The 12,559-nt window shown below is 37.1% G+C and overlaps 1 protein-coding gene across 1 annotated transcript in view; it reads left to right on the forward strand.

The window, feature by feature from the left end:
* LOC118747989 overlaps positions 1-12,559 on the forward strand; it is a 72,291-nt gene that overhangs the window by 10,157 nt on the left and 49,575 nt on the right. The gene's annotated exons all lie outside the window — the stretch shown is intronic.

Genomic DNA, 12,559 nt, shown 5'->3' on the forward strand with positions numbered 1-12,559 from the left:
ACACACTTTCTTTAATACATATTATTTTTACTTATTTTTTTTTTTATTCTTTATTGCCGTTGCTTTTATTTTAAGTAGCACGGATATTTATTTTTCTTTTTCTTGAGTTATTTTTAATGTGATGATTTAAATTATCATTTCGTTGCTTTTTCATTTGGCAAACTGCTGTTGGATTTTTGTTGTTTCTTTCAGCTGCTGGCGCTAGCTTGAACACAAACGTTGACTTTTTTTTTTTTTTAAATATGGAGACGCACTCGCTTTTAAATCATAAAAGTAAAAAAAAAAATACGTTTACTTTATTTCAATCACGCGCGCTCAGCGGCCTTTTCTCATCACAAGCGCCGTCTAATCGCCGACTAAATGGTTGCTGGATGCCTGCGGTCCGGTCACACAAAGTTGCTTGCTCCCGTCAACAGTCGCGCTAACTGAAGCCGGACACCTCGCAGCACACAGCTAATAGCTCACAAACTCACAGCACCAGTTACTGTCGTTGCTGTCGTCGCTATACCATCGCCCCACGTCGCCGTTTTCATTGCTGCGTTAACTGCAGCCGCCAGTGTGTAACCTCTTTGAAAAGCCGCGCGTTCGGCGTCTTTCTCTGCGGATCTCTAAAGAACAAAGTTAAGCTTGTGTGATTTTTTAAAGCGGTTTCAAATGCACTTTAGTTCCTTTTACTCGACTTCGCGTTGCCAGACTCAATTTATCTACTTGCTGCGATAATCTCATGCGCACAGTCACTGACGAAAAATAAAAAATTTCGATATATTTGATATTACTAAACGGATCGGCGGAGCGTTCATTCCAACGTGCGTCCGTTCGTCGTTCGTTGTATTTTTAATCTGATGGGGCTGTTAGACCAGCGACCGCTGCTCTGCTGGTAGTCGCCGCTGTTGCTATTGTTGTCACAGATCGTGTCAGGCGACGATCATTGCGCAGCTATGTACGCGATTTTCCACATTTCCATTTCTTTTACACCTCGCGCACTTGGCCGCGTATTTTTTTTAATTTTATTTTTTTTGTGGCGTTTTGGACTTTCGCGTTCGTGATATTTTTATGTACTAGTTACCTATTTCCTTGCTCCGCTAGATGCTTCGCGCGATTCTTAATTGTCGCACATAGAGTGGTATGCAAACACTCACAACCTTATTGTATAGATGCGTCGATCGCTGCAAGTCAGCGCTGTCAATTTTGCTCTGATATTTCGAATATTTCCGTTAGAAAAAAAAATCGAGCACTCGACTGCACCGTAGTTCAGGGACTCTACACGGCCTTCTGGGTTTCCATTTACACAGGAAACACAGGCTAACACTACACTCGTTGTACTGCGATCAAACACACTTCAGCGAAGTGGAACCAGTACTACTCGATGGGAACGTTTGCGAAGTGATGCCTGACTGCAACAGGGATCACTGCAGGAGCTGTTTGTGTGGCGCAAATTTTGGCCTCGCATTGAGACAATGAGCGCTAATTGACAGTTTGCGATTCATGCAATTTGTGTTTTATTTATAGTTACTTCAAAGTAAATTTAAATGCAATCGCTTTACGTCGGAGCTTTGACCGCAACGCACCTCATTGCATGCACAAGAGTTCACATACTAAAAGTCCGCACAGAGTGCACCCTTATCAGTTTAGTATGTATGTACACACACATACACACACACACAAGTACACATGTAGTACATACCCTGCAGGAAATGTATCTAACTATAAATTAACTTGAAATTGATTAGGAAGGAACTAAAGACCACTATTATTTGTATATTTCCTTTGAGGGAAGCTAACTATATTTGGCATGGCGATGGCCGCGAAATAGTCCAGGGTGGTTACATCTGTATTTGATGTTACTAACTTGTAACTAACTATTTTTAGACATAAACTATCAGTAGGAAAAACAAAAAATATTTTTGTATTTATTTTTTACTTTTCTATTTATTTACTTATTTACTTTATTTTTATTTCATTTCATTTCATATATGTTTACATATTCTGCTGTAGGTAGTGCCATATTCGAACTCCGTCAGACATAATTTCAAAATGGTAATATGAAATTTCGATCTTCCTTTTATTTGTCCTCAATTCGAGAAAGTATTTGTGAAGTGCAGGATATTTAAATAGAAACGCGTTTAAAGAAAACAATCTCCCGATTGCGTCTGTATTACTAATGCATTACTTGTCAACTAGTTTCAGGTTAGCTTTATGCAGATAACTACAAGTTATATATTTTATAGAAATCCCGCAAAAAAGCTAACTACAAGTGGGTTACTTTTTATCAATTGATACATTTTTTCTGCAGGGTGTACATCTGTACAAATACAGTGCAACGAAGTAACGACATCAGTGCGAGCGTCTGTCTGTATGAAATGTTGGGGCTCGAGTGGCAGCTACATTGAACAGCAACAGATGAGCGGCTAAATTGGTTGACTCTTTGTCGCTTGTTATGTACTCGTCATTGCTGTTGTTGGTTGTGGACAAACGGTTGCCAAATTTTTTAGTAAAAAATATATAAAAATAAATCCTTCTGAGTAGGAGAAAAAGCAAATAACAACTTACGAAATGTCTACATATACTCACGACATTAACTGCGACATTTGTATGCTATGTATGTACATATATATGTATGCCTAAATAAGTACCCTGCAGAAAAGAATTATCAAATGGTAAAAAATAACCAAATTATAGTAAGCTTTTTTGCGAGTCATGCAGTCATGCCCGAATTTGTTTTCTTTAAACAAGCTTCTATTTAAACATTCTCGTATAAAAATTACTTTGAATACACTTTTTTTGCACTTGTATATTATTATTTTGTTGTTATGTTTGTTATGGATTCCAATTAGGGGACCACCTACAAAAGAACATGTAAACAAATAAGCAAATATGTAATCTATAAATATGTATAAGCTCTGGTCCAGTACTCCATGAACTTACAGATTTTTACACGAACTTACACGAAGTTGCAGGAAAAATATTCCCTTGCTGCAAAATCCTGTAAATGAGAGCTATTTTTGGAGAGTTGTGTAGAGAATGCGGTTGCAAGATTTTGCCCAAACTGCTTCTTCTGGTAAAATCATGAAAAGTGTCAAGCGATCAGCTGTTTGACGTTTTTACAGGAAAAATGCTCTTTTGTTCCCGTACTTTTCGGTTGTTACTCACTTTCTACTCTCACTTCGGAGAGTAATTTTGCTGTTTGACATTTTTACAGAATTTGACACGAAAAGTATTGGATCAGAGCTATAATGAAATTGTAACTGGCCGAAGTGTGAACATTATAGATTGCCGATGTCTGAACATTATAGATTTTAACATCTAATGCAGATGAAACCGATTCTCACTTTTTTCGGTCATCAACCTTCAAAAGTAGATAGTTACGGCCGAAGGAGATAAGTAATAAAAAGTTACAACTAATTGACTGCTGGCCATTTAAAAGTTAGCTATAAACTAGCCGCGTTTCCTGACGGATATATACATACATATGTACACGCATACATGTAATGCCACAAATAGACGACAAGTAAAGAGCCATTTGTCCATACATACATATATGCACATATGTTTATGTATTTATCTAAAAAGAAAGCGTAAAAAATTCTAGCACGACATCCCAATAGGAAAATTTCCGAAACTTTTATGCTAGAAGAATCTTCAGTTGTGTTATGTTGCTGCATCTCTCGAGCCCACCACACTACCATGGTAAACGAAAAGGCGGCTAAGGTAAAGCTATAGCCCTAATTAAATCCTATAGTTTCGTGGGTAGCTGAGAGCGAATATTCGTATGTCTTCTTCTAGCGACTGCGAGTGTTCCTTTAAAAATCCGGCAGTATGTTTTTTATATGCCTTAAGTTGAGGGTAATTAGCCTCCCAAATCGCATGAATTCTCTGATACTATGTGGCCCTAAAGCAAGGTATGGTTCCGCTGCTCGCCTCCACGCTTCCCGCTACTGTAATTGCCTTTAATGCCCGGGACCCACATCAGTTGTACTGTGTCGCGATTCCTTGGGACTTCCATGCGTGGTTTTATTTCAACTTTGGACCTTTTCTCAAAGATTGTTTTGTGTGGACCATGTCATTCCTGTCGAGCTGGGGATGAGTATAGGGTGCGTTCAGAAATACAGTCTCTTTTATTTCTTAACTATAATTGTTGGAGATTCTTGAATCGTGTCAGTGACAGATCAGACAGTTCTCTGTCCTCTATCTTACCTCCCCTGTGCTGGCGATTCATGCCCACAGCTGCAGCGTTGTATGATTGGTCCTTAGATCTTTGATTCATTCAGCAGGATCCTCAGCAGGCCATTCTGTGTTTTTGGACAAATTGTATTTTTTTTATTAAACCTTTTAAAACATGTAATGCAATGAATTTACGTACATACATATCAAGTCAATTAACTGATATTTTTATTCTACAAGAGCCCTTTTACTTAAGTATTACTTTTTCACTTTCTCTTTATCTTTCGTACTACATTAATAGGTATGTATGTACACTAGGCGACAAATGAAAGTGTACACCATGTTTTTATATAATATTCACAATTATTTTCATGAAAATTTGTTCGCATTTTTTGCACAGGGCAACACTGATTTTGGTGCAGCAAGTTTTAAAGCGGTTTTTCATAGACTTTTTTGTGCTGATTACAAATCCGTAAGTACAAAGTTTCAATGAGATTTTAAGAAAACCGATATCAAAGTGCCAAAAAATTGTGTTTTTTTGCAATATTTGAGAAGCTCTCGCAAAAAAATAAAAGGTCATAGAACATTCCCCTTAGGCTTTCTTTGCTACAGCTTCTCAAACATGGCAAAAACTGAGCTTTTCGACACTTTTTGCTTTTCAATAAATGACTATAACTGACCAACAGGTCAATGTACAGGAATGATATTTTCAGGGTTAGTAGTCGTGTTGTTTATAAAAAAATATAGTTCATTCTTTAACATAAACCATGTAAATCAAAGTTTCACACTTTAAATAAAGTTCACAAAAATTCAAAAAAGATTTATCAAAATTTTGAACTTTTTATTTAGAATTCCCCTTCAATTTCAGTCCAATGAAGTGCAAGTTTAAAACGGCTAAAAAATCGCGTTCATTTTTGAGAATTTTTGTAGTGACGGATTTTTGAACTTTTTTCTATATAAGCATGTTATATAAAAAAAAAACGCAAAAACAGTCTCAAAAAAAAAATAAATTCTCAAATATTAACGGGATTTTCATGAAAATAATTGTAAATATTATATTAGAGCAAGGTGTACACCTTCATTTGTCGCCTAGTGTATGTATGTATTTACATATGTATATGCCTTTGCATTCGTTCATTATTACATATTTCCTTTCTTGTGTGGCAGTTGGAGATTCACTTCGCGCAGCCTCTTCATATTTAATATCATCGTTCTTCAGATAAGTTGAGTTTTGAAGTAATTTTCAAGTTTAGTATGCAATTATGTATGTATTTACATATGTCTGCACTTCAACTTACAGTACTGAGCAGATAAAAGTTAAGCCGCAATTCCGCGCCGTGCCGCAGGGAGCAAATTGTAAGCTTAAATGGATAATTCGGAGAAGTTCTGATCATCAGTAGGGATGGCCGCAACCGAGCGTATAAGCGTTTGCGGGAGCTGACCTAAGGAACACACGAAATGCAGTAGCCAACTCGTGAGGAGCTTCTTGGAGCTGCTAAGACTTATTTGCTTTAAGGGTGCACTGACGTTAGTTGTGTCTGTAAAATGCCAATCCAAAGAAATTGCCATAGAAGTGTCGGATAATAACCTACTTTCCCATAGATGACGTCTCAAACGAAACAAGGACTTAGATTTATGCATGTGCACCTGGAATATCCGAACCCTCTGTAGGGAATTCACCTCTGTTTATTTACTGGATATCCTCGAAAAATATGATCACTGACATCACAGCAATACAGCAAGTGGCTCGCATCTGTCTGGGGTGTTGTAATCGGGCATCTCATCCGAACTCTTGTCTCTAGGTTCACTTTAATCAGTGAACGAATTACCACAATCCGCATAAAAGCGGAATTCAACAAAATCCGGAGTAGAAAGACGATGATACCAACGAGCGAAACTACGAGCCCCTGGAAAAAGATACATATTTAGTAAAATATTTGGTTCTAAGTACATTGAGCACCAGGATAATATCTCTGGCAGCGTTGTGAGATTGGTCGACTTCGCCGATGTACGGAACATGGTAGTTAGTAGTACCAGCCACCAACATAAAAACATTCAGAAAGCCACCCTGATCAAACAAAGAAAAATTTTATAAATTAACGTTGTGATAGACGACAGATACAAATCAATCAATTTTAACGGGATAAGCCTTTTCGACCTCGCCTAACTATGAGGTCCTATCGACGATACTGGGTTAAAGAAAACTGATTGAGCGTTATAGGTGTAGTGGACCTGATCGATGTTATTATGTTGTAGTTGTACATTTTATACCGGCGAATCCTAGGTTTTTTAGCATCTACTTGCACTGTATCAATACTTGCATACATACATATGTATGTATGTATACTCCTTTGCCATATCTCTAATAACCGATTGTTGTTATATGCCCTATTCCAAGTCGGACTAGTTCCGATTTAGTGTCCAAACCGACTGCATTATTCTCTATCTTTCAACTGAAAAAGTGTGTGTTTTTTCGCTGGGTTAGTATTTATTATACCAAAATTCCTATCTACGGACCAACAGTTTTGTACATCTAAACTGCGTTGCGTGGCGTGCGCTAGTTTTGAAATTAAGTACTTGGCTACGAGAATTTGTTTGGTATTAATAAAATATTGATTTTCTTCACTGTAATTGGTATTCTTAGTTCCTCAACCGCAATTACAACTATATTCATGAGCAAACTGATTATTTGTTCACATAAATATGTATGGACACAAGCCATTCGTGGTTGCGTATACGTAGTGTAGGTCTACAATTTTTCCATAGTTTTCATATTAAAAGGAGGAGGTGCTGATGAAAACAGAAAACCATGAAATTTATATTTTATTAAAAGTGCGGCACAACATAAAAGAAGGTATGAATCGTCTACCAAAGCAAGGGTGGAAAACTTAAAATTTGGAAGCGCTTGGAAGTGATTGAAAGTCTCATTTGGCAAATCGTGCGCTATAAATGGAAACACAGTTGCACAACACACATACACACACGTACATCATTAATTTACACCAATCGTACCAACGACCAAAATGCACTTACGCGCTCGCATGCAACCCTTGTAACACCAAGCCCCTCTTCAACACTTTTTATTTACATAAGTACGTCAACGCTTCACTTTTCACTAATATCATCGCCCACGATTTTTCGAGTTAAATTTAACAGCAAGCCATGTAATTTATACCCGCAATTAGTAATAGAGCTTTTCCCGCTCGCTCCTCTACTTTACATTTTTTGCACTTGATCATATAACTTTATTGTTGCCATCAACTTCACTTACTTCTTGCAGAGTTAGGCCACTTGCCTAGAAATTCATTAAATGTGCATTTCCTTTCATCTCTTAGCCATCCTTAGACATTCTTAAATTGGGTAAACTTTTCACTTTCGAACTTTTTACTCGGCATTCAGGGCCACACACATGTTCATGTTATCCTTGAGCTTGAGCGACTTAATTGCTTCCCCTCATCACTACGACTCCCAGCACTAAAACAGCGGCGAACCGTTTGCCGAGCGACTAATCTCTGTTATTTTCCTTTATGCATGTACATGTGCGTGTGCGTGTGCGTGCGAACATTTAAATGTATTGAATTGCCACTGCAGTGATGCGTTCTTAACTCAGACGAATTGCATGACGCGAGTCCAACTGAAATGTGATTTCAATTTTGTTTTTCGATAGCCCGCGCTGTGAACGCTCTAGCTCCTGCTTGGTCGCTATGGATGAAGAGTGGTGGCGGCGTGGCTGCTTCCTCATTGCGCTTCGACGTTCTTTGTTTTTGCTCCTTTGATTCGTTTATCGGCATGTGCAGCCGTATCCTTTAATATTGGTTTTGTATTTGTCCTTTGGCATTGTTATTGTTACAGCCGCATTGTTGCTGTAATTGTAATGTGTCGGCATTTCTTGGTTTGCTGGTTTGCTGTTTGCTGTCAACGTTGCGATGGTCATGTGTCGACACACATCGAAGTAATTCTCTGGTCCTTCTGCTGCTCTGGTCGGCGGGTTGTTGAGACATGCGCATTTTGTTTGCTCTCCGTCTGTGATGTTGTTGTGGTTTTCCATTAGAGTTGGTGTCGATAGATAAGCTCGGCGGTGCACCTCCTCTTTTCACCGTCTCCCTCCTTCGCAGGATGGCGCCTAACACGCTCAGTACAAATACACCAGTTTGAAGCTAAAAATAGATTTAACTAAGGTTTGATTTCGTTTTTTTTTTTTTTTGTAAGATGCTTACATATAGTATGTATGTACGTGTACACTCATGCCAACGAACGTAATTTGTGTGCTGCATATGGGTACATGGTTGCACTAGTACTTAGTTGTTGTAGCGGTTATTGTTGTTGTTGTTCGAAGATGGTGTTAACCATTGCCAGCTGAGTGCAATTTGTGTCCTACAAATTGACATTCATTGCATGTCCGGCGTCGTTGTGAACAAAACGCTAGACAGTTCAAAGAGGTGCAGAGCTCGCAGACGAAAATATGTATGTATGTATGTACATATGTATGTTTGTTTATAGAAACAATTTACACAACAATTTTTAACAATCAGTAACAACCGCTGGCTATTGACTTGGAGTGGATAGATTCTGAAGTTTTTTTCATGGCACCTCTCCAAATTTATTTAAAGACTATAGCGCACTAATGTTTAATCGGATCATTCTTTATTGGGCGGGCCCTAGTAAAAATTGTTGCTTAACTTTTCCGTACATTCTGAGGGTTAACTGCCATTTTTAATGAACTTATCCGTTCCTTTAAAATAAAGATCAAAAGGGCTATTATGGTACGAGTTAGTTAGGTTGACATTTTTTACAGAAAAATGTGACAAAGAATTTCGTAAATCAGTTTGTAGCTCTCAAGAAAATAAATAGTCGTACATTTATGTATTTCTTCAAGAAAATTTACAGCATTTTTTCAAGCGATAGAAAGAGTGAAACATATTTTTCGAGAGCTGGATACGAGATACTAGAAAGTATTTATACCCAACACATTTTTTAGTCCTCTTCTTTTGACGGCACATATGTATGTATGTAAATAAATAAACGTAGGCAAAGTATTGACTTTCCGTTAGAAATGATATTTGCAATCTATTACCTCGAGTCAACCTATCGCAGCCATTCTTCAAAAGCGTATTGTACATTACTTCAAAAGTGGCGCCTAAATTAAATGCCAAAAAAAAATTTTTTCTTAATTTGAATCTTAATTTCGGCGAAATTAAATTGATTTAAGTGACAATTTTTCTAAGGCGAAATTAATTTATTTGGGTGTGCAGCTATGACTGACGCGCAATCAAGATAGTGTGAATGCCATATTAATTCAATAGTTCTCATTTCTTATATTGGGTGCGTTTTTTAACAAACGCCGAATCTCGGATCAATACACTCTTGAAGAATGTATCCCAATAGTTGCCAACAAAATGTTTAAAATGAAAAACTGTTGCCTCAATATACCACCATGTGTGTAAGAAGGTGTATATCAAATTTGAACTAAATCGGTCCGTAAATACAAATTGTCGAAACAGCTCAACTTCAGTGCCACCTGGCGGGCCAATTTTATGCTAAATTATTTTCTATTGTAAGGGTAATATGCGTACTAAGTTCGAATCAAATCGGTTCATAAATTTTCTAAATATCGGCATGAATACGCAAACCTTTTTGAATATACTATACACACAATACCTCACCAAAATTGCATACTAATCGAATGTATCGTTTAGGATGCTATAGCGGTCTTAGAAACGAACAGAAACTCATTTTTTTATACATACACACATACATATGTACTGCAAGAAGGCTAAATTGACACAAAAAAAAAAAAACGCCAAGGATTGTAGACTTAATTTTAGGTATAGATTACGGAACAATTTTACCTTTAATGGGAAAAATTTCAAAATAACATATTCACACATGGCGTATGAGTACCATTCTTCCTACAACAAAATTATTACGCATTTTCATTTGACCATTCATAACTTTTTAATTTTTCCATTTATTTTCTTCATTAGTAGCTTGATTTGTTTGTAAAAGATCAGAATTTAGAAAAAAATGAAAAGAATTTACAAAATAAAAAAATCCTTATTTTTTAATTTTTTACCAGTTAAACTTAGATTGGTTTTCATAAGAATTTAAAATATTTCGGGAAAATGACCTGGCCTAGGAAAACAGAGTACAGATTCTTAATCTACGACTCAAAATTAAGTTTACGTATTTCGGCGCTTTTTTGTGGCATTTTGAAACTTAAGATTTTTCCTAAAGTGCTATTGATATATTGATGACGACCAGGAAAAATGTTAAAAGGGCTATGATTTGAGGAAATGTCCGGAGCCTTAATGAAAAAGGGGCCTCTGGTTGATCTAATTTGAAAGATTAAGGCTGAAATCATCGCCATGTAAGAAATGCGATGAGCGAGACAATGCAAGCTGCCCTGTAAAGGAACGAATATTCATTTAGATGGGGCGCCCAAAAACCTTACGGGCGTTCCCACGACAGTCGGGACTACGTAACCCGAACGACCAAGATTTATATTTGGTCAAGGACTGGCACTCCAGCAACACTCCCCAAAAACTGTTTGGGGAACTTGTTTGCTGTTGCAACAGCAACAACGAGCGCTGCCATCGTCACGGTATTAAAATGGTGGTGTGGATTAGTCCATACTTTCACTCGGAGACAGAATCCGCTAAGTGAGTGTCAGGAGGAGACAAGTACCTATAATAGAAAGAGTAGCTTCAAATCATTATTCTACTGAACCAATTGCTATTCCTAATGAAGCCGAGGAGATTCAATAGTTTCACCTCCGCTATCTCGCCCAGACTGTTGAAAAAGCGTGAACGCAAGAGCTTTTTCTGTAGACCTGCACTGACTCTTCCTCATCCTCATCATGGCAATCTCTGCTGAGAGTAATTGTTGTTAAATATTCGCCACCGTTGAAGCATTGCTACTATTGCACAGTGTCCTGTCATGACGCCGGTAAGGACTCTTACTGCAGATCTATTGAGATTCAGTATGTCCATGGTCTTTTTCCTAATAACTTCTTATACTATTTACATACATAAATATGTATCTAGCTTACTAAGACTAAAAAGTTGCTAAGTCCATTTTTTCAAAAAAAAAATGTATTTTGATGCAAAAAGCAGGAATAATAAAAATTGCATCGCTTTCTAAAATATGGAACTCCCTACAGTGATACGCTTAAGTCTAAAATAGTCCCAGAATACGTAATAACTCCCACAGAATACAAAAATTTTTTCATTAGAAATCTATATCTGAGGTGACGAATTTATTACTGCTTCAGAACGATCGAAAAAGGAATGCAGATGGGGAACTAAGTCACCTTTTGTTTACTTTAAATAAATATTTGTTGGCGGCTTTTTTTCATTCGAAAAGCTTTCGTTTTGCACTTCACATGTGTTTTTTCATAGTTTGGAAACATAAAACAAAAAATTGTATTACCTTCTGGAATCTAATCAATAACAGCACGCACCTCTGTACACTCAGCTACAGCTGCAGGTACATGAAAGTGTTTTCAAAAGCTCAGTTTTCATTGCCTTCTTACAATCATTCAAACAACTTTTAATTCAAATAGAAAACACATTTCTTTGAAAAAAATTTAAAATTGCTACATGGGAAAACCAAAAATACTGCATGGAAAATCATGTTACATTTTTCGTCTGCCGATTTGAGAACTCGTTCGTAACCATAGAAAAGAGATGCAGAGCGAACTAGACCCAATTTTTCGAACTATAAGAAATGGATTCAGTGGGGCAAATCGATACTTCATAGGACATCGCAATCATAAATTCGGCACACTGAACTACTCAGACGGCCTAAAACCGGTTTTGTATGGGCAAGAGGGGGAAGCGAGTCCGAGTTTACCTCGTTCACCTAGTCCGCAACTTTTAGTTAAAAGCAACAATCGCCTGGTATAAACGGCCTTTCAACTAATCGCTTTCAATGAAGTTGGCCAGCTGCCTACTTTCGTTCAACTTTTGATTCAACTAATCGACTGTGAAAGTTGAATCATGTAAATTCCCTATAACACGCACACATAGGCAACACGTTTTGTGTTTCGCTTTGTTGTGTTTGAAGGACTAATAAATTTTAAAACTGATTTGAAAAATCTTAGTTCGGGAATACAACTATCATTTGCTTAGGGCCATTTTTTTCAAATCAATTTTAAAATGAACTAGTCCTTCAAACATAAATTTTGTTTTCTCAAAAAGTGTGTTTGAAGGATAGATAAATTTTAAAAACTACTTAAGAAAACTGCCCTTAGAACTTTTAATTCGAATACAAGTACAATCCTGACCGGATCCGGTAATTTGAGAGTAAAAGCATATACTACGTTTATACGCACAGAATAATCGACTTAATTAAAAGCGCATTGACACCGTACACATTTCGCTCTAGTGTTTATACTTAC

The sequence above is a fragment of the Rhagoletis pomonella genome, unplaced genomic scaffold (assembly GCF_013731165.1).
Source record: "Rhagoletis pomonella isolate Grant_MI unplaced genomic scaffold, Rhpom_1.0 Rhpom_scaffold_00012, whole genome shotgun sequence".
Classification (NCBI taxonomy): Eukaryota; Metazoa; Arthropoda; class Insecta; order Diptera; family Tephritidae; genus Rhagoletis; species Rhagoletis pomonella.